The sequence below is a fragment of the Triturus cristatus genome, chromosome 2_2, assembly GCF_964204655.1.
Source record: "Triturus cristatus chromosome 2_2, aTriCri1.1, whole genome shotgun sequence".
In the NCBI taxonomy this organism is placed as follows: domain Eukaryota; kingdom Metazoa; phylum Chordata; class Amphibia; order Caudata; family Salamandridae; genus Triturus; species Triturus cristatus.
This window is the reverse complement of record NC_140582.1, coordinates 551745635-551771322: the sequence shown is the minus strand read 5'-3', so window position 1 is coordinate 551771322 and position 25688 is coordinate 551745635.

Genomic DNA, 25688 nt, shown 5'->3' with positions numbered 1-25688 from the left:
CAGGTCTTGTATTCCAAGATATCTGCGGGTTAGCTCCTGCTCTGTTGGAGGTAGAAATGTAACTGCAGAAATTAAATGGATGCTGTAAGAGAGACCCATTCACAGGTTTTAGTCCCTCCTCTGCCTGAGGTGACAGTCTGTAGTGAAGTACATAAGGTAAATCTGCATTTTCATTAAGTGTCACTTTATGGGGAGGGCATTTTTTCAATAATCCTGCCTAATGTTGTGTTTTGAATAAACCTCTGAGTTAACTTGCTCTAGAACCTTGTTTTTAGTCAGCTGTAAAGCCATATTCCCTTCAAGCTTCTCAAAAACTGCAATCCTGTCATTTCTGAACATACACAACATCCAACACCACGCTTCTCCATCTCCTAACAAATACATAATTACCAAAGGAAAATCCTTAGTTCTTGGTAAGTCCTGGAGGTGTTTGACCATGGGGCCGAATCTTTAGGGTAGTAACCTGGTGCTACAATGACATGCGTAGTTCTGAAGCTGGCACTTGTAATAACCTCTCTTCCTGTGGTCCTAGCTCAATGCTCACTGCACACCCTTCTTTTCCTACATATAAGGTGTCCTCGAGCAGCTCCATTGTCCAGTACAAATGTTTGTCTGGCATGTAGGCGTACCATTCAGGCACTGGCCCTGTGCAAAAATTCTGCAGTACAGTGTACTAGCCAAGGTTCTAATGTCAACTCCACTAAATGAGTGACTCTCAATATCTGGTCTGTATTAAACCATTCTTGAAACAGGTTATCATTAAAATGTTGGTGTAACTGAGTCCATTTGTAACGTGTTGGAGGGAGAGACAAGAAGGGGGGTGCCTATAACGCAGAATCCTTACCTAATTTGCAAGGAGTATGTTCTCTATTAGCCAATTCTAACCTGTCCTCGGGGCTTTAAGCCACAATTGCTTGCATATACTTGGATAAGGCAAACACTGGATCAGATAGCTAGTGGGTTTGTTACGCATCCACATAACACACCCCCTCACGCAGTTACCTGGCAAGTGGGAGACTGACTTGGGACATCCTTACACCAATAAAGGGTGGAACACTATGGAGGAGAACCCTGTCATGATCCCCCAAAATGTCTGATTCCGCCTGATTTAACTGTATGTGGAACCTCACTCCAGAGAAAAATAAATCGCTATTTTGGGTGAACTAACAATGCCTGGCCCCGATAGCAACTGAGAAACGCCAACCTGATGCATATGCTGTGGACTTGTCCTCATCTTGTGCATTACTGGAGGGCTGCCATGGACAGGCTGTTACACTGTATGGGAAGAAATCTTGCACACACATGAGAGCTCTGTGTACTGGGGAGGTACAGAAGAGGCAAGAAATACAAGGTTACATGCCACTTCATAGATTTAGGACTGATCCTGGCCATGCACCTGATCACCCGCAGATGGAGATCTCCTGATCCTCCACATATTACAGCCTGGCTTTGATCATTTACCAATTGGGCACCAGCAGAGAGGATAACCCTGCACAGGGAAGACAGTCTGGGCCTCAGAAAGTACCCTATTGCCACACATTAGGATGAACTGATAGCGGACTTAACCACTGATACACCATCCAGCTCAGGCCACTTTGACCCTGGCACGGAGGAGGAGGTCAAGGTGGGGTAAAAGGTCTTTACAATGCCTTTCCTGCCCGTAGGCCATTCTGCCACTTATTCTTCTTAGCTAGGTGAGTGCTAACTGGTAGTCGCGCATATTGGGGCGATCGTCAGGAATGCCTATCCTCACCCACATGCGCATGTATTCTGCACATAACGACGGAGTAATGTCACTAGCTGCTTGGACAATGTAAATGATTTAGCATCTTCTTTTAATGGTAGCCGTGCATATACCACACAAGTTTTAGGCTGTTGCCTTGTTGGGAAAACTATTTAGCTCTGTTGTGTACTCGATTAGCAGATGTAGCATATATTGATGTTCACCAATGATAACTACTATATCCGAACCAGCTTTGAATTAGTGCATTCAATGATGATATGTAAAAAGCTTACAAAGTATGTTATTGTGTGATTCAAACTAACATCAGTAATACATGCTGATATTGCTAAAGATGTAAAAGGAATGTTTATGCTATACTTTGAAAACAATAAAACAGATTTAAACAAATAAAGTACTGAGCTCTGGTTTCTGCAGTTCATCCCATCTCTCCCTCCATGTGGTCATATGCTGATCCATTTTGCTCCTGGAAAGGATTCCTCAGGGAGTGCTGAGTCTGCTTGAGGTCTCTGGGCATGGTTGGTGCTGATGGCTGGACCTTATCCCTGTCTTTCCTGTTGTTTCTATCATTTTGATCATACTTGTCATTTCTCTCAATCCTGTCTCTTCTGCCTCTATAACTTTTACAATTTCAAACCTGGGGCCTGTATCTCCGGAGAACATAAAACTGATCCCTACTCTTGTCTCTACTGTGGTATCCTTTCCCTTTGCCCTGTCTATGCTGTTCCCACTGATAGTACATTACCTCTGGCTCCTCCTCTTTTTATACTTGCTGCAACATCATCCCTTTGTCATTTTTAGCTGTTTCATTCTTTACCTTTACCAGCCGGGTCTGGTGGCTCAGTGGACTAATGTGTCTACTGCAGGGGCCTGTGTTCGACCTCATGGTCACAGGTTCAAATCCTGGCGGGTCCACTCAGCCTTTCATCCATCTAAGGTTGATAAAATGAGTACCATTGAGATGGGGTAACAACAAAGATCCAGCCACGGCCCGTATAGGGTGTGCTACCGGGGCGGTGACGTAGAGCGGGGAAGGGGCAGGGTGGGGGGTTGTAAAATGCGGCATACGGACGATTTCAGGTAAGTAACGGGGAAAAAAATGCATTTTGTTGCGCGCGCTGCATCGCATTTGGCGATGCAGCGCGCGCAATGAAATTCGTTTTTTTTTCAGTGATGTCATTTGAGATGTCATCAGTGATGTCATGAGTGATGTCACTGACCATGTCATGAGTGATGTGACGTCATCATCAGTGCATTGTGGGCGCGCGAGTTATAGTTAGCTGAACTAACTATAACGGTGGAATTTCAATGGTTTAGTACGAATGAAATGTCCAGCTAACTATAACACCCTTGAAACCTATGGTTTATTTTGAGAATTTCTAAGGTTTTTTAAATGCTAATTCCTAACTTTAACGTAACTGAAACCTATGTTTTTTTAAGTGAATGTTAAAGCTTTTTTAAATGCTAGTTTCTAACTATGCCTACAGAGGTAGGACAGGTGAAGAAAGAAGAAAAAACATACAGAAAGAAGAAAAAGAAATGCAGAAAGAAGCAACAGAAGTCCTCAAAGACGAAGAAAAGTGCAGGAAGAAGGAAAACATGCAGAAAGAACAAACAGAAGAGCAGAAGGAGTCTTTGTTGCAAAATCATCCTGTACCCTCAACTTTTTCAGATGGGTACTGGTGGTAACTGACTCTGACTGCGACCACTGCGCCTCCGGCCTGGTTGCCCCCTCGCTGCTCCTCGATCCTGCTCCTGAGCCCTTGCTGCTCCAGTCTCCTTGACGCCGAGAGCGGCGCCCCAGCCGCCGCAGGGCCGCCCGCCCAACCCGATCCAGTTTCCCGCCGCTTCCTGACCGCGGCCCCGCCCCCTCGCCAGTCCATTGGTGGACGCGACCCCGCCTCCCAGCTGACCCGCCCTCCCGACTCCCCTCTTATGTCGACCCCTCAGCGACCGCGCAGCGGACGCGCGCAGCGGGAGCACCGAATGAGCGCCGAAGGTGCGCCAAAGGTAAGCCCGTCTGCGCCCGTCCGCGCCTGGACCGCACCCAGCGCCAGAACCCCTGGCCCCCGCAGAGGCCTCCCCACCCGCCGGACTTACGATGCCGCCACCCTCAACGCACTCAACACCGGCCAAACCCCCGGGTGCTACCGAGCCACTCCGAGACGCACCCACGGACCCTTCAGCTGCCGCACCTGCAAGTTCACCTGCATCCGGACCCGCCCCACACCAGCACCCGCCAAGCCGAACACCAGCAGCAACCACCTCAAGTGAATCCTGCTCAACACCCGCTCCGTCCACAGACACGCCGTCCAACTCTGGAACCTCCTCGACACCACAGCTCCTGACGTTGCCTTCCTCATGGAAACCTGGATGAACGACTCCTCAGCGCCCGACATCGCCATCGCCATCCCAGAGGGCTACAAGATCATCCGGAGAGACCGCGACAACCAGACTGGAGGAGGCATCGCCATCATCCACAGGGACACCATCCGTATCTCGACCAACGCCGACAACACCCTGACAACCGCCGAACACATGCACTTCCAGATCCACACCGACCCCAAGACCACCCTCTGAGGCACCCTGATCTACCGACCCCCGGGACCACGCACTCAATTCAGCGAAGACATCGCCGACTTCATCAGCCCGCACGCCCTCCCCTCTGCTGACTACATCCTCCTCGGGGACATCAACTTCCACCTGGAGAACAACAACGACCGCAACACCACCACCCTGCTTGACAACCTCACCACCCTCGGACTCAAGCAGCTGGTGACCACCCCCACCCACCTCGCCGGACACACACTCGACGCCGTCTTCTCGTCCAGCAAAGACATCTCCTTCAGCCACGCCACTGGACTCCACTGGACGGACCACAGCTGCATCCACTTCACCTTCAAAAGAACCACGGTCCACCACCACCAGCAACAGGCTGCACGAAGAAGCTGGAACAAGATCACAGCCGAACAACTCGCCGCATCCCTGAGCCAGCACCCTCCCGCCAGCTCACCGAACCCCAGCCAAGCCGCCGACACCCTCACGAAATGGATCTCCACCTGCGCGGACGAGCTCGCCCCTCTGAGGACCCCGCTCAGCAGACCCGGAAGCAAGAAGGCCCCGTGGTTCACCGACGAACTCAAGAGCTCCAAGAAGAACTGCCGAGCCCTCGAGAAAGCCTGGAGAAGAGACCCAACGCCGGACAACATGACTACCCTCAAGCTCGCCACCCGAATGCACCATCAACTGATCCACGCCACCAAGAAAACAGCATTCAAGGACCGGCTGGACAACAACGCACACAACAGCAAGGAACTCTTCAACATCGTCAGAGAGCTCTCCAACCCCAACGCCGGAACCAACAACATCACCCCATCGCAATACCTCTGCAACTCCCTCGCCTCCTACTTCCACAACAAGATCGCTGACATACACAACAGCTTCAGAACACAACCAACGCTCCCCACGACCAAACCAACGCCCCCCACCACCACCCTCAACGCCTGGACACCCATCAACCTCGAAGACACCATCAGCACGATGAACTCCATCCACTCCGGATCCCCAACCGACCCCTGCCCTCACCACATCTTCAACAAGGCCGACGCTGTCATCGCACCCCACCTGCGGGACATCATCAACACCTCCCTCGACACCGCCACCTTCCCTGAGAGCTGGAAGCACGCCAAACTCAACGCTCTACTAAAGAAACCAACGGCGGACCCCACCGAACTCAAGAACTACCGCCCCATCTCGCTCCTCCCGTTTCCAGCCAAAGTCATCGAGAAGACCATCAACAAGCAACTGGCAGCCTTCCTTGAGACGACCGGTTCCCTCGACCCTTCCCAGTCAGGCTTCCGGGCCAACCACAGCACCGAGACCGCCCTCATCGCTGCCACCGACGACATCCGAACCCTGCTGGACAACGGAGAAACAGCGGCCCTCATCCTCCTAAACCTCTCCGCGGCATTCGACACTGTCTGCCACCGCACCCTAGTGCAGCGCCTCAACAACGTCGGAATCCAGGAGAAGGCACTGGATTGGATCATCTCCTTCCTCACCGGAAGGACACAGAGAGTCCGCCTGCCCCCGTTCAGATCAGAAGCCACGGAAGTCATCTGCGGCGTCCCTCAGGGCTCCTCGCTCAGCCCCACCCTCTTCAATGTCTACATGAGCCCCCTCGCGGCCATCGCACGCCAACACAACCTGAACATCATTTCCTACGCCGATGACACCCAGCTGATCCTCTCCCTGACCAACGACCCCGCCACCGCCAGAGCCAACCTACACGAAGGGATGAAAAACGTGGCAGAGTGGATGACGACCAGCCACCTGAAACTGAACACAGACAAGACGGAAGTCCTCATCCTGGGCTCCTCACCCTCCGCCTGGGACGACTCCTGGTGGCCCCCCGCCCTGGGCAACGCACCCAAACCGACAGACCACGCACGCAACCTGGGCTTCATCCTGGACTCCTCCCTCTCCATGACCAGACAAGTCAACGCCGTCTCCTCGTCCTGTTTCAACATCCTGCGCATGCTACGTAAGATCTTCCGGTGGATCCCCACCGAGACCAGGAAGACGGTCACCCAGGCCCTCGTCACCAGTCGATTGGACTACGGCAACGCCCTCTACGCCGGTACCACCGCCAAGCTCCAGAAGAGACTCCAGCGGATCCAGAACGCCTCGGCGAGACTCATCCTCGACGTCCCCAGACGAACTCACATCTCCAGACACCTGAGAGACCTGCACTGGCTCCCGATCAACAAAAGAATCACCTTCCGGCTCCTCACCCACGCACACAAAGCCCTACACAACCAAGGCCCGACCTACCTCAACAGCCGCCTCAACTTCTACGCTCCCAAACGCCACCTCCGCTCGACCAGTCACGCCCTCGCAGCCGTCCCCCGCATCCACAGAGCGACAACAGGAGGAAGATCTTTCTCCCACCTGGCCGCCAAGACTTGGAACGCCCTCCCGACCGACCTACGCCTGACCCAAGACCACCTCTCCTTCAGGAAGAAGCTCAAGACCTGGTTGTTCGAGCAGTAGCGGACCCCCCCCCCCCTAGCGCCTTGAGACCCTCCGGGTGAGTAGTGCGCTTTATAAATGCCTATGATTGATTGATTGATTGACTAACCAGTCCTAGAGCCAGTGCTATGCTAAAAGACACTTAGAATACAGTTAAAACACCTACATACACTAGGGCACACTATGCGTTGGGGTACCCCTGTTATTAGCATGACCTCCTCTGTAAGCCCCTAGTATATAATAGGGCAGGGGGATTAAAACTACCTCTTAAAATGCGCCACAGGGCACGTTGGCACACTGGTGAAGGGAGGGGTGGCTGAGCTGACGTGTGCAAACACGCCCTGTGGCCGAAGTCTGATATTCTCAGTAAAACATGTACATCCAACAAGGGCATTGACTGTCAGTTGATTCCTTTGTGTTCTACTGCAGCTTCCCAGGGTGTTCTAAAGAACAACTAGAGCGCTAACAGTCCTACTTATGACAAACGTATTGCACACCTGAAGCCATCTTGATTGGAATAAACATTTAATTTAAAAAGGAACAAAATGAGGGGGTTCATTTTGCCATAGAAAGTATGATTAGTGCTGCAGAAAGAAAACTTAGGGCATATTTTGAGTGACTTCTCAAATCCTCTTCTATTCCATTAAAAAATTCTGACATGCAGACTGAAGCATGCACCTTTAATACCAACAGCAGACTTCCGTGGTGAGCAGTAGCTGTACTACAGTGATCTAATGAGCAACTAGAGTGCTAACATTCAGAATTTATGGCAAATGTGTAACACATCTGAATGCCTTCTTGATGGAACCAAAGTAAAAAGCTGAAAGTATTTCCTACTGAGGAGACTGCAGCAAATGAGGAAATTAGGAAACTTCATAACAAATAAATCTCCCAAGATGGCCACCAGAGACAAAAGAGCCCAAATGCAGCACAAACATCACCAAGATTTAGCCCAATGACAGAAGTGTGCAAAACACTTATTTTTTGTGTTTTTGCAGTTTTATATAGTGCAGACTTGTCAGATATTGGAGTGCTTTACATGAGCATTGGTTACATCACACAAGATCAAATTCATTTTGGTTGTAGACATGGGGAGATTAAGTGTTTTGACCAGAATCACAGAATGTTGAGCTGAAGCAGAAACTCCAACCTGGTTCCCCAGTTGCAAAGTCTGCAGCTCTGGAGGTAACACCAAATCCTCTCCCCTAAGTGCAACATTTAATCAAGTGGTCAACTGGATGAAAAAACATAAAGATAACAAATAATTTAAAAATGCTTTGTCGCTATTTGAAAACTCAGAAAATATGTCCTCATTCTAGTTTTTTAGAGCACGAACCATAAATTTGATGCAAATAAGACCCTCTCATATATGTAATTTCTAAAGGAAATGCTCTAGGTATTACAGTTTTGATTACATCAAGATGACGTCAGGCGTTCCACACTTTTGTAATAAATATGCGATATAGGTCCGGTCCGGTTTTAACTGTGTAATTTCTATGTACTTTTAAAAACGATTGTATATTCCTGCATATCCGCATTCCCGCACTATAAAATTACATCCTCTCACCTGCTACTTGAGCGGGATCCTCCTCGCCACACAGTGCTAAACGCCATCTTAAGACAGGCAGGAAGGCTGTAGCCAGGCGCCATATTGCTTGAGGCACCAGGATTACTAGGGGGCAGGACATAAAAGAGGCCAAATGCTAGCGCGCAGCGCGCGCAGCGCGCGCGCGCAGCGGGCGCGCCAATGGCGCGCCAGAGGCAAGCCCGTCTGCGCCCGTCCGCGCCTCGGACGAGCACAGGACGACTCAGGACCCAACTTGCGTTGAGATGGGACACCTTAGGTACACAAGATCGCAGCTCCTGGAGATAGGAGGTAGGATGGGGCACACCGCACCCACTCAGAACAGGAGTGCCGTACATTCCCCCTACCTAGGAACCAGAACAGGGAACAAACGCCCGAAGGAGCCGCGCACCCCTAACTGTGCTCTATTGAATTGTAGATCACTAGTTAAGCATCATACTGAAATTGCACTATTATTAGAAGATCTGCGGCTGGATGCGCTCTTCCTCACAGAGACATGGGCTAGGACAGACGCAGTTGTGGAGATAAGCGCCGCCTGTCCGGAGGGCTTTAAGTTTCTACATAAACCTAGACAGGGAGGTAAGGGCGGAGGGGTAGGACTGATTTATAGGGAGAAACTTCGCCCAATCCTGCTACAAACGGAAGTGCTTGAGGGGATTGAGGCAATGGCCTTCTCGTTGCAAAGTGACAGAGGGAACTTACTTACAGGTCTGCTCTGTTACCGCCCCCCGGGGATGCACACCCCATTACAACCTCTTCTGAACATAATCACCAAATTGGCTCTCTCACACTCCAAAATGATTGTCCTGGGTGATTTTAACTGGCGGGAAGACGCAAGTACCAAGAACCAGCTGCGAGACCTGACATCTACCTGTCATGGCCTCGGTCATCACCGCTGCTAAGCTGGCACTTAGTCGCAAGTTCGACTCATCTTCCACCCAGGCACTCAGAGAATTACACTGGTTACCCGTCAGAGAGAGGGTCCTTTTTAAATCTCTGTGCATGGTGCACAGGGCAATTCATGGAACAGGCCCGATTCCACTCCAGGAAAGATTCGCCTGGTATTCCCCCGTAAGGCAGTTACGATCATCCAAGGCCAACCTGCTGGTACAGCCCAGCTTTAAACGGGCCAGACTGGGAGGGAGGGCATTTAGGGTGGTCGGAGCTCAAAGTTGGAATACTCGCCCACTTGACCTCAGACAGACGCAATCATTGACAGAATTTAGGAAGAGCCTTAAGACCTGGCTCTTCCCAGCAGCATGAAGTCCCCGACGTTGCCTCTTTGTGTATTTAACATCTCGCCTGGTCAGAGCGCCTGGATACCCGTAGGGTTACAGTCTATTTGCGCTATATAAATCGGTATACAATACAATACAATACAATACAAATATAGAATGTTAGCAATCTAGTTGTTCATTAGGATAATGTTGAGAGGCAGAGGCCAGGGGCACGGACTCTGAAAATTGAAGGCAGGTAGGAGGGTGCAGAGGCAACAATTTGACCACACTGGGCAGGCAGGAAGGTCAGTGGCAGCACAACAGACTATGGAGGGCAGTGGAAAGGGGGGCATGGACAACAAACCAACAATACAGGACTGGCAAGAGAGACTGTGGCAATATAATAGACCATTGTGGGCAGAAGGATGAGGCAGTGGCAGTACAACCATACATGCCAACAGACCCGATTCAGCCAGGAAACGTCCAATGTTTTTAAGCTCAAATGGGCTTTATTTGATCTGTCTCCTGTCTACAATCTCCTCTTTTTCAATGTAACTCAAAGGGAAAAATCAATACCCCATTTTTTTTTCAAAATCTCCAAGTTCAAAATGTTCGCAAGTATGGTACAAGGCAGGAGGAATTGGGGTAGGGACATGGACTCGGATAACAGAGGACAGGAGGGACATGGAGAGCTGCACCAAACTGACCCTACAGGGCAGGCATCAGGGTTTGCAGCAGCACAATACACCACACAGGGCATGCAGGACTGGAGTGCAGCACAACATTCCATAGAAAGCAATAAGGAGGGGACAGGACCATGCACATGGACAACAGAAAACAGAGGGGAAAGAGGCAATGGTAGCTAGCTGACCATAATGGACAGAGAGGAGAGAAAGCTGCAGCATAACAGACCATAAAGGGCAGGAGGGACGGATCAGGGGCATTACAATGGAACAGACAAGCCAGGAGGGAGGGAATAGGGGTCTGCACATGGAAACAGAGGGCTGGGGGCAAGGGGGCAGGACAGGAGCAGCAAGATGACCGTGGAGGTCAGGCAGGATGGGCACTAGAAACAAGACACACCATGAAGAGCAACAGTGAGACTATGGCATACACACAGACCATGGAAGGAAGGTCGGAGGGGGGCAGGGGCAGCTAGCTGACCACACAGAGAAGGTGGGAGGGGCCGTGGCAGCACAGAAGACCATGCATGGCAAGCGGGAGGGTTAGTGGCAGCACAATGGCTATGATGGGCAAGAAGGAGGGTGCAGGGGCATGCACAAAGGACTATGGAGGATAGAAGGGTGGGTCAGGACCTGGGCACAGACAAGAGAGTTCAGGGGAAGGGGCCTCACAACAGACCGCGTGGGGCAGGCAGGAGGAGCAGTTGCAGCACAACAGACCAGGGAGGGCAGAAGGGAGTGGTAGTAAAATGGACCATGGAGGACAGGAGGAAGGGGATAGGGGATAGGGGCATGGCATGTGGACAGGCAGGGTGGAGGTGGCAGGGACAGGTTACATCTGACAATGCTAGGCAGGTGGGAGGGGAGTGGTAGCTCAACAGAACACTCAGAGTAGATAGGAGTGGCAGGTCCATGGAACATGGTGGGCAAAAAGGATGGAGCAGGGGCATGCACAAAGACATTGGAGGGCAGGGGGAAGGAGAATAGGGGCAGCAAGCTAAGCACAGACGCTAAGCAGGAGATCAATGATGGGGCATAGAATTGGGCAATGGAGGGCAGGAGGAGTGGACTGGTACATCATGCTAAATGGAGGGCAGTGGCAGCACATCAGACCATGCATGGCAGGAGGGAAGAGGCTAGTCCATGGATTCAGACAACAGAGGATAGGGAGGAGGTGGATGGGGCAGCAAGCTAATTGTTCAGAGAAGGTGGGTATTAGGAACTTTATTGTTTTTAAAATGTGTGTCTGTGCGAACTACTTAAAATATGAACAAGTATGCAGCATAATCTCACTTTTATTCAGGTAGAAGAGGATGTTTGTGACTGTGACTCCGGGCTCACTTGGCAGAAACACCCCCTGACCCTCCACCCCCATCGCAAAATGTAATGCCTGTGCAAAGGGTAGGTGAACGCAGTGTTATATAGAACATAGACCTGAGAGCACGATTGAAAATGAAAACTAGATATAGTGTATGGTATAAAGTATGCACCAAAAAGTGTGATATAAGATGAACCGGGGCGTGAAATATAATATGCAATACATTGTGCGCAATGACAGATTCATTGGAGAGCGCGAGATAGCACAGGCACTAGCACGTGCTATGCGATATTCGTCTTGGAGTGTAATATGCACAGGGCAGTGTTGTGTAATCTAACTAATCTCTAAAGTTGTAATATAAAATATGTGCTGGGGAGTGTAACGCTGCATATGCACTGTGGCAAAGATATGGATCCCAGATTGTAATATGTATGGCATAGCGCTGTGCGTTATAACATAGGCATCGAGGAAGGCACGTTAGATGGGGCAATATAACCTGTGCAAAGGCAAGTGTGGCATGACACATTCACAGGGTGGTGTTACAGTGCACATGGGCTAGAGAGTGTCATAGCATACGCACTAGCTGGTGGAATACAACATAGAGGTGTGTGGCACTCGGCGGGCACTGGTGGGTGTAACACAGCATTGGGCTCAGCCAGGAGCGTGCTGTGACGCTCAAGTGAGGTTCGTCTCCTTTCCAGAGAGTAAAATAAAAAGTATTACACAGTGGATGTGTGTGTTTTTTTTTACCGTGAGGGGGGTTTCTTGCATAGTTTTGGTCGAATTTTTGTCGAATCCCCTTTGAATGGCTTGGTGTGCGTGTGTATTAAATGTGCCCATCAATAGCTACCCATGTTTTATAAATAAATGACAAGGGTGTCTACTTGGAGAGTACCCACCGGTGGGGGCGCCGGGATTAGGCACGGTAGGGCGTCAGACACGTCAGAGCTTCACTAGCGGTGTAAACACATTCCACGTGGATTCATTGTATGCATAGTCGCCTTTTAATGAATATCACGCAAATCGTCATGGTGATATGTACATACGGTTTGTCAAGCATGTCGTAGGTGTTTCTATAAATATATATTTTTTTTAAGTAATTAAAAACAAAGGCCGGCCCCGGGGGATGGGGTTCCCGGGGCCATAAGTGGCCTGAGGAGGGGGGCAACGCAGCCCCCCTCCTAAAGATTTTTTTTTAAAAGGCCATGCCCTGGAGGTTGGGATCCCCGGGGCCGATTAAGGCCTTGGGAGGGGGGCCACGCGGCCCAAATTTCTTTTTTTTCACAAAAAAAAATTAGGGTGCAGGTCCTGGGGGATGGGGTCCCCAGGGCCAATATATTAGAAAAAGAAGGGGGGCCACACAGCCCTCCTTCTTAAAAAAATAAAATAAATAAAAGACAGCCATCGCGCCGGAGGCCATGCCCCCTCCTTGCAGCACTCTGCAAACACACCCCCTGGCCAGTTGTAAGTTGGGGAATTAATTCCCCTTCAATACTGAGGGTCCCTGAGGGACAACTAGCCCAACAGGTATCTCCAGTATGCGCCAGGGAGCTGCGTTGCAGACAGGTGTTCTGAGGTCACGCCCCTTTTTACACCTCTCTGCAACGCAGCTCTGTGGCGCTTACTGGCTGTACCTAGTGGGCTAGTTTGGCCCTAGGGACCCTTAGGATTCAAGGGGACTTAATCTCTCAACTTAGAACGGCCACAGGGCGTGTTTACACAGTGGGGAAGGGAGGGGACGGGGCCTGAGGTGATGTGTGCAAACACGCCCTATGGCGCGTTTTAAGTTGGGGAAATAATTCCCCTTCAATCCTGAGGGCCCCTGGGGGCTAATTAGCCCACCAGGTGCTTCCAGTAAGCGCCACTGAGCTGCGCTGCAGAGAGGTGGTCCAGGTCATGCCACATTTTACACCTCTCTGCAACGCAGCCTTGTGGCGCTTACTGGAGGTACCTAGTGGGCTAGTTGGACCCTAGGGACCCTCAGGATTCAAATGAACTTAATCTCCCAACTAAAAACAGCCACAGGGTGTGTTTACACAGTGGTGAAGGGAGGGGACGGGGCCTGAGTTAACGTGTGCAAACACGCCCTGTGGCGCGTTTTAAGTTGGGGAAATAATTCACCTTCAATCCTGAGGGACCCTGGGGGCCAACTAGCCCACCAGGTGCTTCCAGTAAGCGCCACAGCACTGCGTTGCAGAGAGGTGGTCTAGGCCGTGCCCCTTTTTACATCTCTCTGCAACGCAGATCTGTGGAGCTTACTGGAGGCACCTAGTGGTCTAGTTGGACCCTAGGGACCCTCAGGATTCTAGGGGACTTAATCACCCAACTTAAAACGGCCACAGGGCGTGTTTACACAGTGGGGACGGGGTCTGAGGTGACGTGTGCAAACACGCCCTGTGGCGCGTTTTAAGAGATAGTTTTAATGCCCCTGCCCTATTATATACTAGGGGCTTACAGAGGAGGTCATGCTAATCACAGGGGGACCCCAACGCATAGTGTTCCCTAGTGTATGTAGGTGTTTTCACTGTATTCCGAGTGTCTTTTAACATAGCGCTGGCAATAGGACTGGTTAGTCAGACTCAGTTACCACCAGTATCCGTCTGAAAAAGATGAGGGTGCAGGATGATTTTGCAACAAGGCTTCTTTCTGCTCTTCTGTTTGTTCTTTCTGCACGTTATCCTTCTTCCTGCACTTTTCTTTGTCTTTGAGGACTTCTGTTGCTTCTTTCAGCATTTCTTTTTTTTCTTTCTGTGCGTTTTTTCTTCTTTCTTCACATGTCCTATCTCTGTAGGCATAGTTAAAAATTAGCAATTAAAAAACCTTTGAAATTCACAGAAAAAAACATAGGTTTCAGGCACGTTATAGTTAGGAATTAGCATTTAAAAAACCTTAGAAATTCACTGAAAAAACCACACGTTTCAGGGGCGTTATAGTTAGCTGGACTTTTCACTCGTTCAAAACCATTGAAATTCCCCCGTTATAGTTAGTTCAGCTAACTATAACTCGCGCGCCTGCAATGCACTGCTGATGATGTCACATATTACATCACTCATGACATGGTCAGCGACATCACTCATGACATCACTCATGACATCTCAAATGACATCACTGATGACATCACTGATAACATCAGCCTTGTGATAGAGTGGCAGACCTCCTCTCACCCTAATATAACCTTTGATACACACATTCAAAAATAGAAACTAAAATTTTCAAAACAATGGACATCCCAATACCAGTTACAACAACCTATTCAGTAATTCTAAGATCTAAGATGTGCTGCTAGCTAGTTAAGCGTGGAGCGCTTACAATTCCTATTTTAGATAGCGTTTTTCATCTCTATGCTGTAAATCGTTTTTTTGGTTTTAATATTGTTATAATATCGCCCACATTCTTGCACTATAAATTGTGCCCTCACCGCATTTTGCGGAGTCTGTTGTCCTTGCTGGAAGCCCTTGTGCTCCTTCGCGTGGCGCTTGGCCGCCATCTTGGGGGTGGTGTTTTGTTAACTGTGCCATCTGCTCAAGCGCTCTAGCGCTTGCCAGGACTCCAGGTGAGCCGGTATTTAATGCTCACACGGGCCGCGCAGCGGTAGCGCCTGACTCTCACCTGAGTCAAGCCAGAGTCTGCCCGTCTGCGCCCGTCAGCGCTAAGGAAGTGCGGGGTGCGGCAGACCTTTTCATCTTCATTATGGCTGCTTCCATCCTCAGGTATGGTAGAGCAGACTTATTGGCCTCACGTGAACAATTTACTATCTGTCCACTTCCGCCTGTAGCACCGCTAAGGGGCCCTTATCGGTGCACCTGTTGCTGTTGGCGCCTGCCTCCCCCTTCTCGCGTCCGCTCCTTGCAAATTTCATCCCGGCAGATTAACGTGTCGGGGGTGAATACTGCCAGTATATATAGCCTAAATGTCAGATCTCTGGTCAAACATCAGGCGGAGATCTTTGATATTGTCACCAATGACTCCCCTGATGTGTTTTTTATGACCGAGACATGGCTACAAGATGCTGACACTGCGATTTTAAACCTTGCCTTCCCCCCTGACTATACCGTGGCAACTCTCAACCGCGGTTCGAGAGGTGGTGGAATTGCAATGGCGGTGAAACGCCGCTTTCCTTGTGAATGGAAAGAACTAAAACTTCCAGGTTGCGAATGTGCTCGCTTTAGAATCTCTCTGTCCCATTGCTATAGCTTTTCAGGTCTTCTGATATATCGGCCTCCGGGCTGCGATGCTGCCTTTAGGGCCGCTCTCCCGGACGTCATTAGCATAGAAGCTCTTGGTTGTGCAAATTTCAATGTGGTAGGTGACCTCAACCTGCACTTTGACTGTCCATCTCAATCCTCCATTAAGAGTTGCCTAGCAATTCTAGAAGCCTTGCAGCTCCTACAGAGAGTGATGTCCCCCTCCCACTCTGGCGGACACATACTGGACCCGTTCTTCACCTCCTTAGAGGACATTACTTTATGCCAACCTGTTCAGTTGTCATGGACAGACCATATGCTGGTGAAGGCAGTTATCCCTGTGGTAGATTCTCTTTTTGTGGCACAGAATAAAACATCTCTCTCCCGCCAGTGGAGTAAATTAAAACTTGAAGACTTTTACCTTTTATTAGGAAAAACACCCCTACCTCTTCTCTCCGATGCTGACTGTGGGTATGATTCATTCTGTACTTGGATTGGCACGGCCTTGGACTCTCTTATTCCCCTTGTACGTTCCAAGTGCCGGACCAAGGCCCATAGCCCGTGGTATGATGAGACCTTGTCGTCTCTCAAGAGAGAGTGTAGGCAAGCAGAAAGGCGATGGAGGAAAGCCTATGATCCCGCGCTCAAAACCTGCTACCTTACTCTATCCAAGGCATATCACAGAGCGGTGTGTCGAACACGTGCCGCATTTTATGCGCAGGAGTTCCGGAACAGCCCTAATCCCTCCAAACTAATCTTTAAGGTCCTAAAGGACCTTACAACTAAGAGGGCCTCCGCGGCAGAAATCTGCACTGACTCTCACTGCGAGAGTCTGGCCTTGTTCTTTGTTCAAAAGGTGCAAGTAATCTACCACACCTTTCCAACTATTGTGCACCGCTCGGATTCATCTGATTGTCCTAAGATCAATGATAGGATCCTGGATTTTTTGGCCCCCCTATCTGAGGGGGGTTTTGATTTACTGAGCCAAAAAATTAAATCTGGCTCCCCTGCAGACCCCCTCAAACCGGCCCTATTTAAAAACATGCAGGCCACATGTCGCGCACCCTTGCTTGCCCTTATTAATATGTCACTGGGTTCAGGGATTGTACCCACCAAGTGGAAGCAAGCGGTAGTTACCCCCATCCTAAAAAAGCCTACCCTAGATCCTATAAAACCTGAGAACTATCGCCCCATCTCTCTGCTGCCGTGGGCTGCTAAAGTCACCGAAGCCCACGTGAATGGGATCCTGGCCGACCATCTTGCCAAAACTAACATCTTGGCTCCCACGCAAAATGGTTTTCGTACAGGCCACAGCACGGAGACTGCCTTGTTATACATGGTTGAACATCTGCGCTCCGTGCTGGACACCGGACAAACAGCGGCACTCCTGTTGTTAGATCTGAGCGCCGCCTTTGATACGGTGTCCCACGAAATCCTGTTGCGGCGGTTAGAGGAAGCTGGGGTTAGGGGGCTGGCACTAGGCTGGTTCCGCTCCTTCCTTTCCAATAGATCTTTTCAGGTTGCGATACCACCCGGTAAATCCACCTCTCACCCGCTCACCTTGGGGGTCCCACAGGGATCATCTCTGAGCCCCACTCTCTTCAATCTTTATGTGAGGCCGCTGGCTGCGGTAGTCAAAGGCTGGGGCATGACAATGGTGTCCTATGCGGATGATACGCAGCTGGCGGTCACACTAAGTGGGGACTCAGCCATGGACGCCCTCAACTTCTGTGAGGGGCTACGCTCGGTGGCCAATTGGATGAACCAGAATTGTCTCCAATTGAACACAAAGAAGACAGAGGTGATGGTGTTTGGGAAGCAACCTGGATGTTGGAATGACAGCTGGTGGCCCCCCGAGTTAGGAATGATCCCCTCCCCTGCTATGGAGTTAAAAAACCTCGGGGTCTGGCTGGACCCTTTACTTAGCTTCACTTGCCAGACTAAGAGGGTGGCTGCCTCTTGTTTTGGCATTATTAGGGGCATCAGGCCGGTGCTTAAATTCTTCGATGCCCCCACTAGACAGCTTGTGGTCCAGGCCTCGGTACTATCCAGGATAGATTATGCCAGTGCTCTGCTAGCAGGCACGAACAAGGCTGAACTTCTGCGGCTACAACGAGTGCAGAATGCCGCCGCAAGAGCGATATTTGGGCTGCCCAAACGTTGCTCAGTGTCCAGAGCATTGCAAACACTCCATTGGTTGCCTGTTGCTCGGCGGATTGAGTTTAAGGTGCTCTGCCTGGCCTTTAAAATTTTGAAAGGCATGGCTCCACCTATTCTCATGAACCTTCTGACTCCATATGTCCCCTCTAGCTCTTTGAGATCGATGGGCCAGAATTTGGCTGTTGTTCCTCGCTTTTTGCTGAGCAGGATTGGAGGCCGCTCCTTCCGAGTAGTAGCCGCTAAGCTTTGGAACGCTCTCCCTAATGACATCCGTGCTTTGGAAGATTTAACCAGGTTCAGACGTGTCATCAAAACTTTTCTTTTTAATAAAATCAACTGACTCTGCTGCATTTTGTGATGTTGTGTTTACCTTTCTTGGCGCCAGGACGCCCCTTTGCTGGGGCAGCTGTGCGCGGTATAAAAACCATTAACATAACATAACATAACAAACACACATCCACTCATTCACCAACAGTCCTATACAGTCACTCATACATGTACTCACTCATCCTATGTACTCATACACCTATACATCCTGTTACACAACGCCACTCATCCATAGAGTTACTCACACACATAGACATTCATGCTAATAATAATAATCCACATTTGAAAAGCGCGAACAATCACCCGTAAGGGTCTCGAGGCGCTGGGGGCCGTAGGGAAGATTAAGCAAGCTATTGCCCAGGGTCAAATGGTGCTGGGCTAATCTACCGCCGGCGCCGGGGATCAAACCGTGATCTCCAGATTCTGGAGTCAGTCGCCCTGGCCGCGGCGCCACACCTCTTCTAATAAAGAATCAAACATCCATTTACTTGCATATACAGTTATACACACACCACCACACTTACTTCTACAGAAACTTACACATACTTAGTCTTTTAAACAATCACTTATAGAAACACATACTTATTCATACAGGATCTCTTCCAATCTCTCACTCTCACATATACTCACTTATATACACCAATAGTCACATATACTAGTTTAAAACATATGTTGTTACTTATAAAGACACTATTAAGACAGTCATTCACTCACTAACACACCCATGCACACACTCATCCATCCATGCAGTCCTGCACACATGCTGTCTTCAACACATACAAACAGTGAGTCACTCATTCATGCACCTATGCACTACGTAATACCCCCCACCGAACCATACTGACACTCAGACACTCATACTGATACTCAAAAAAACAACTAATAACCTATATAGACACTCATGTGGCTACTCACCAACCCATGCAGCCACTTATACACAAAGTGAGAGACTGATACAGATATTTACATATTTAAACATTACTCACTAAGCCATGTATTCACTAAGATACACTTAATCAGTCAGTTATACAATCAATTTTTCAAAAACAAATCATCCATTTAGACACTTATAGACTCATTTATTCTTCCATCGACCTTGATATATACATATATAAAACATATTTAATTTTCAGAAAAACACACATTCACTGGATGATGTCATCAGTGATGTCATCAGTGATGTCACTGACCATCTCATGAGTGATGTAATATGTGACGTCATCAGCAGTGCATTGCGGGCGCGCAAGTTATAGTTAGCTGAACTAACTATAACGGGGGAATTTCAATGGTTTTAAACAAGTGAAAAGTCCACCTAACTATAACGCCCCTGAAACCTATGGTTTTTTCAGTGAATATATATATGTATTCCCTGAAAAAACCGTAGATTTCAGGCATGTTATAGTTAGGAATTAGCATTTAAAAAACCTTAGAAATTCACTGAAAAAGCCATAGGTTTCAGGGGTGTTATAGTTAGCTGGACTTTTCACTCGTACAAAACCATTGAAATTCCCCCGTTATGGATAGTTCAGCTAACTATAACTCGCGCGCCCGCAATGCACTGCTGATGACGTCACATATTACATCACTCATGACATGGTCAGTGACATCACTCATCACATCACTGATGACATCTCACATGACATCACTGATGACATCACTGATGACATCATCCTTGTGATAGATTGGCAGACCTCCACTCCCTCTAATGCAACCTTTGATACACAGATTCAAAAATAGAAACTCACATTTTCAAAACAATGGACATACCAATACCAGTTACAAAAACCTATTCAGTAATTCTAAGATCCACATACACATCCACTCATTCACCAACAGTCCTATACAGTCACTCATACATGTACTCACTCATAAAAAGTAAAAAGTGGCACGGCCTGGACCACCTCTCTGCAACGCAGCTCAGGGGCGCTTACTGGAAGCACCTGGTGGGCTAGTTAGCCCCCAAGGCCCTCAGGATTGAAGGGGAATTATTTCCCCAACTTAAAACGTGCCCCAGGGCGTGTTTGCACACGTTAACTCAGGCCCCGTCCCCTCCCTTCACCACTGTGTAAACACACCCTGTGGCTGTTTTTAGTTGGGAGATTAAGTTCATTTGAATTTTGAGGGTCCCTAGGGGCCAACTAGCCCACTAGGTACCTCCAGTAAGCGCCACAAGGCTGCGTTGCAGAGAGGTGTAAAATGTGGCATGGCCTGGACCACCTCTCTGCAGCGCAGCTCAGTGGCGCTTACTGGAAGCACCTGGTGGGCTAGTTAGCCCCCAGGGGCCCTCAGGATTGAAGGGGATTTATTTCCCCAACTTAAAACACGCCATAGGGCATGTTTGCACACGTCACCTCAGGCCTCGTCCCCTCCCTTCCCCACTGTGTAAACACGCCCTGTGGCTGTTTTTTAAGTTGGGAGATTAAGTCCCCTTGAATCCTGAGGGTCCCTAGGGGCAAAATAGCCCACTAGGAACGTCCAGTAAGCGCCATTGCAGAGAGGTGTAAAAAGGGGCACGGCCTGCACCACCTCTCTCCAACACAGAGCAGTAGCGCTTACTGGAAGCACCTGGTGGGCTAGTTGGCCCCCAGGGTCCATCAGGATTGAAAGGGAATTATTTCCCCAACTTAAAACGCGTCACAGGGCGTGTTTGCACACATCACCTCAGGCCCCGTCCCCTCCCTTCACCACTGTGTAAATGCACCCTCTGGCCGTTCTAAGTTGAGAGATTAAGTCCCCTTGAATCCTAAGGGTCCCTAGGGTCAAGCTAGCCCACTAGGTACCTCCAGTAAGCACCACAGAGCTGTGTTGCATAGAGGTGTAAAAAGGGGCGGGGCCTCAGAACACCTGTCTACAACGCAGCTCCCTGGCGCATACTGGAGATACCTGTTGGGCTAGTTGGCCCTCAGGGACCCTCAGTATTGAAGGGGAATTAATTCCCCAACTTACAACTGGCCAGGGGGCGCATTTGCAGAGTGCTGCAAGGAGGGTGCATGACCTCCGGCGCAATGCCGGTCTTTTATTTATTTTATTTTTTTAAGAAGAAGGGCTGTGTGGCCCCCCTTCTTTTTCTAATTTATTGGCCCTGGGGACCCCATCCCCCAGGGCCTGCACCCTAATTTTTTTTGTTGAAAAAAATTAATTTGGCCCTCCCAAGGCCTTAATCGGCCCCGGAACCCCAACCCCCGGGTCATGACCTTTTTTTTTTTTATTCTTTAGGAGGGGGGCTGCGTTGCCCTGCTCCTCAGGCCACTTATGGCCCCGGGGACGCCATCCCCAAGGGCCGGCCTTTGTTTTTTATTATTTTAAAAAAATATATATTTATAGAAACACCTAGGACATGCTGGACAAACCGTATGTACCTATCACCATGACGATTTGAGTGATATTCATTAAAAGGTGACTATGCATACAATGAATCCACGTGGAATGTATTTACACCGCTAGTGAAGCTCTGACGTGTCTGACGCCCTACCGCGCCTAGTCCCGGCGCCCCCGCCGGTGGGTACTCTCCAAGTAGTCATCCTTGTCGTTTATTTATACAAACATGGGTAGCTCTTGATGGGCACATTTAATACACACGCACACCAAGCCATTCAAAGGGGATTCGACAAAAATTCGACCAAACTATGCAAGAAACCCACCTTACGGTTAATAAAACACACATCCAACGCCGGATGTGTAATTCTTTTTATTTTACTTTCTGGGAAGGAGACGAACCTCACTTGAGAGTCACAGTGTGCTCCTGGCTGAGCCCAATGCTGTGTTACACCCACCAGTGCCCGCCGAGTGCCACACACCTCTGTGTTGTATTCCCCCAGCTAGTGCGTATGCTATGACACTCTCTAGCCCATGTGCACTGTAACACCACCCCGTGAATATGTCATGCCACACTTGCCTGCGCACGGGTTATACTGCCCCATCTAACGTGCCTTCCTCGATGCCTATGTTGTAACGCACAGCGCTATGCCATACATATTACAATCTGGGATCCATATCTTTGTCACAGTGCATATGCAACGTTACACTCCCCAGCACATATTTTATATTACAATTTTAGAGACTAGTTAGGTTACACAACACTGCCCTGTGCATATTACACTCCAAGGCGCATATCGCATTGCACACGCTAGTGCCTGTGCTATCTCACGCTCTCCAATGAATGTCATTGCGCACAATGTATTACATATTATATTTCACGCCCTGGTTCATCTTATATCACACTTTTTGGTGCATAGCTTATGCCACATACTATATCTAGTTTTCATTTTCAATCGTGCTCTCAGGACTATGTTCTATATAACACTGAGTCCACCTACCCTTTTCATGGGCATTACATTTTGCGATGGGGGGTGGAGGGTCAGGGTGTGTTTCTGCCAAGTGAGCCCGGAGTCACAGTCACAAACGTCCTCTTCTTTCTGAATAAAAGTGAGATTATGCTGCATACTTGTTCATATTTTAAGTAGTTCGCACAGACACACATTTTAAAAACAATAAAGTTCCTAATACCCACCTTCTCTGAATAGTTAGCTTGCTGCCCCATCCACCTCCTCCCTATCCTCTGTTGTCTGAATCCATGGACTAGTCTCCTCCCTCCTGCCATGCATGGTCTGATGTGCTGCCACTGCCCTCCCTTTAGCATGATGTACCAGTCCACTCCTCCTGCCCTCCATTGCCCAATTCTATAGCCCATCATTGACCTCCTGCTTAGCCTCTGTGCTTAGCTTGCTGCCCCTATTCTCCTTCCCTCTGCCCTACGATGTCTGTGTGCATACCCCTGCGCCATCCTTTTTGCCCACCATGTTCCATGGACCTGCCACTCCCCTCCCACCTGCCTAGCATTGTCAGATGACTGTAACCTGTCCCTGCCACCTCCACCCTGCCTGTCCACATGCCATGCCCCTATCTCCTTCCTCCTGTCCTCCATGGTCCATTTTACTGCCACACCCTTCTGCCCTCCCTGGCCTGTTGTGCTGCAACTGCTCCTCCTGCCTGCCCCGCGCGGTCTGTTGTGAGGCCCCTTCCCCTGAGCTCTCTTGTCTGTGCCCAGGTACTGACCCTCCCTTCTATCCTCCATGGTCCTTTGTGCATGCCCCTGCACCCTCCTTCTTGCCCATCATAGCCATTGTGCTGCCACTAACCCTCCCGCTTGCCATGAATGGTCTTCTGTGCTGCCATGGCCCCTCCCACCTTCCCTGTGTGGTCAGCTAGCTGTCCCTGACCCCCTCCCACCTTCCCTCCATGGTCTGTATGTATGCCATCATAGTCTCACTGTCGCTCTCCATGGTGTGTCTTGTTTCTAATGCCCATCCTGCCTGACCTCCATGGTCATCTTGCTGCTCCTGCCCTGCCCCCTTGCCCCCAGCCCTCTGTTTCCATGTGCAGACCCCTATTCCCTCCCTCCTGGCTTGTCTGTTCCATTGTAATGCCCCTTATCCGTCCCTCCTGCGATTTATGGTCTGTTATGCTGCAGCTTTCTCTCCTGTCTGTCCATTATGGTCAGCTAGCTAACATTGCCTCTTTCCCCTCTGTTTCCTGTTGTCCATGTGCATGGTCCTGTCCCCTCCTTATTGCTTTCTATGGATTGTTGTGCTGCACTCCCGCCCCGCATGCCCTCCGTGGTGTATTGTGCTGCTGCAAACCCTGATGCCTGCCCTGTAGGGTCAGTTTGGTGCACCTCTCCATGTCCCTCCTGTCATCTGTTATCCGAGTCCATGTCCCTACCCCAATTCCTCCTACCTACCATGATCCAATGTACCATACTTGCAAACATTTTGAATTTGGTAAGAGGGAGATTTTGAAAAAAAACTGGGGTATTGATTTTGCCCTTTGAGTTACATTGAAAAAGAGGAGATTGTAGACAGGAGACAGATCAAATAAAGCCCATTTGAGCTTAAAAACACTGGACGTTTCCTGGCTGAAACGGGTCTGTTGGCATGTATGGTTGCACTACCACTGCCTCTTCCTTCTACCCACAATGGTCTATTATATTGCCACTGCCTCTCTTGCCAGTCCTGTATTGTTGGTTTGTTGCCCCTGTTCCCCTTTCCACTGCCCTCCATAGTCTGTTGTGCTGCCACTGCCCTTCCTGCCTGCCCAGTGTGGTCAAATTGTTGCCTCTGCACTCTCCTACCTGCCTTCAATTTTCAGAGTCTGTGCCCCTGGCCTCTGCCTCTGAACAGTATCCCAATGAACAACTTTATTGCTAACATTCTATATTTATTACAAAAGTGTGGAGTGCCTGACGTCATCTTGATGTAATCAAAAGAGAAATACATAGAGCATTTCCTTTAGAAATTATATATATGAGAGGGTCTTATTTGCATCAAAATTATGGTTAGTGCTCTAAAAAACTAAAATGAGGACATATTTTCGAAGTTTTCAAATAGCGACAAAGAACTTTTAAATTATTTGTAATCTTTATGTTTTTTTTATCGAGTTGACCACTTGATTAAATGTTGCACCTAGGGGAGAGGATGTGGTGTTACTTCCAGAGCTGCAGACTTTGCAACTGGGGAACCAGGTTGGAATTTCTGCTTCAGCTCAACATTCTGTGATTCTGGTCAAATCACTTAATCTCCCCATGACTACAATCAAAATGAATTTGATCTTGTGTGATGTAACCAATGCTCATGTAAAGCACTCCAATACCTGACAAGTCTGCACTATATAAAACTGCAAAAACACCAAAAATAAGTGTTTTCCACACTTCTGTCATTGGGCTACATGTGGGCTACATCTGGGTGATATTTGTGCTGCATTTGGGCTCTTTTGTCTCTGGTGGCCATCTTGGGAGATTTATTTGTTATGAAGTTTCCTAATTTCCTCATTTACTGCAGTCTCCTCAGTAGGAAATGCTTTCAGTTTTTTACTTTGATTCCATCAAGAAGGTATTTATATCTGTCACACATTTGCCATAAATTCTGAATGTTAGCACTCTAGTTGCTCATTAGATCACTGTAGTAAAGCTACTGCTAACCACGGAAAAATGCTGCTGGTATTAAAAGTGCATGTTTCAGTCTGCATATCAGAATTTTTTAATTAAATAGAAGAGGATTTGAGAAGTCACTCAAAATGTGCCCTCATTTTTCTTTCTTCAGCACTAATCATAATTTCTATGGCAAAATGAACCCCCTCATTGTGTTCCTTTTTAAATTAAATGTTTTAAGTGTTACCAGTTTATTCCAATCAAGATGGCTTCAGGTGTGCCATACTTTTGTCATAAGTAAGACTGTTAGCGCTCTAGTTGTTCGTTAGAACACTCTGGGACATTCTGTCATTGGGCTATACTTGGGCTACATCTGGGTGATATTTGGGCTACATTTGGACTCTTTTGTCTCTGGTGGCCATCTTGGGAGATTTATTTGTTATGAAGTTTCCTAATTTCCTCATTTACTGCAGTCTCCTCAGTAGGAAATACTTTCAGTTTTTTACTTTGGTTCCAT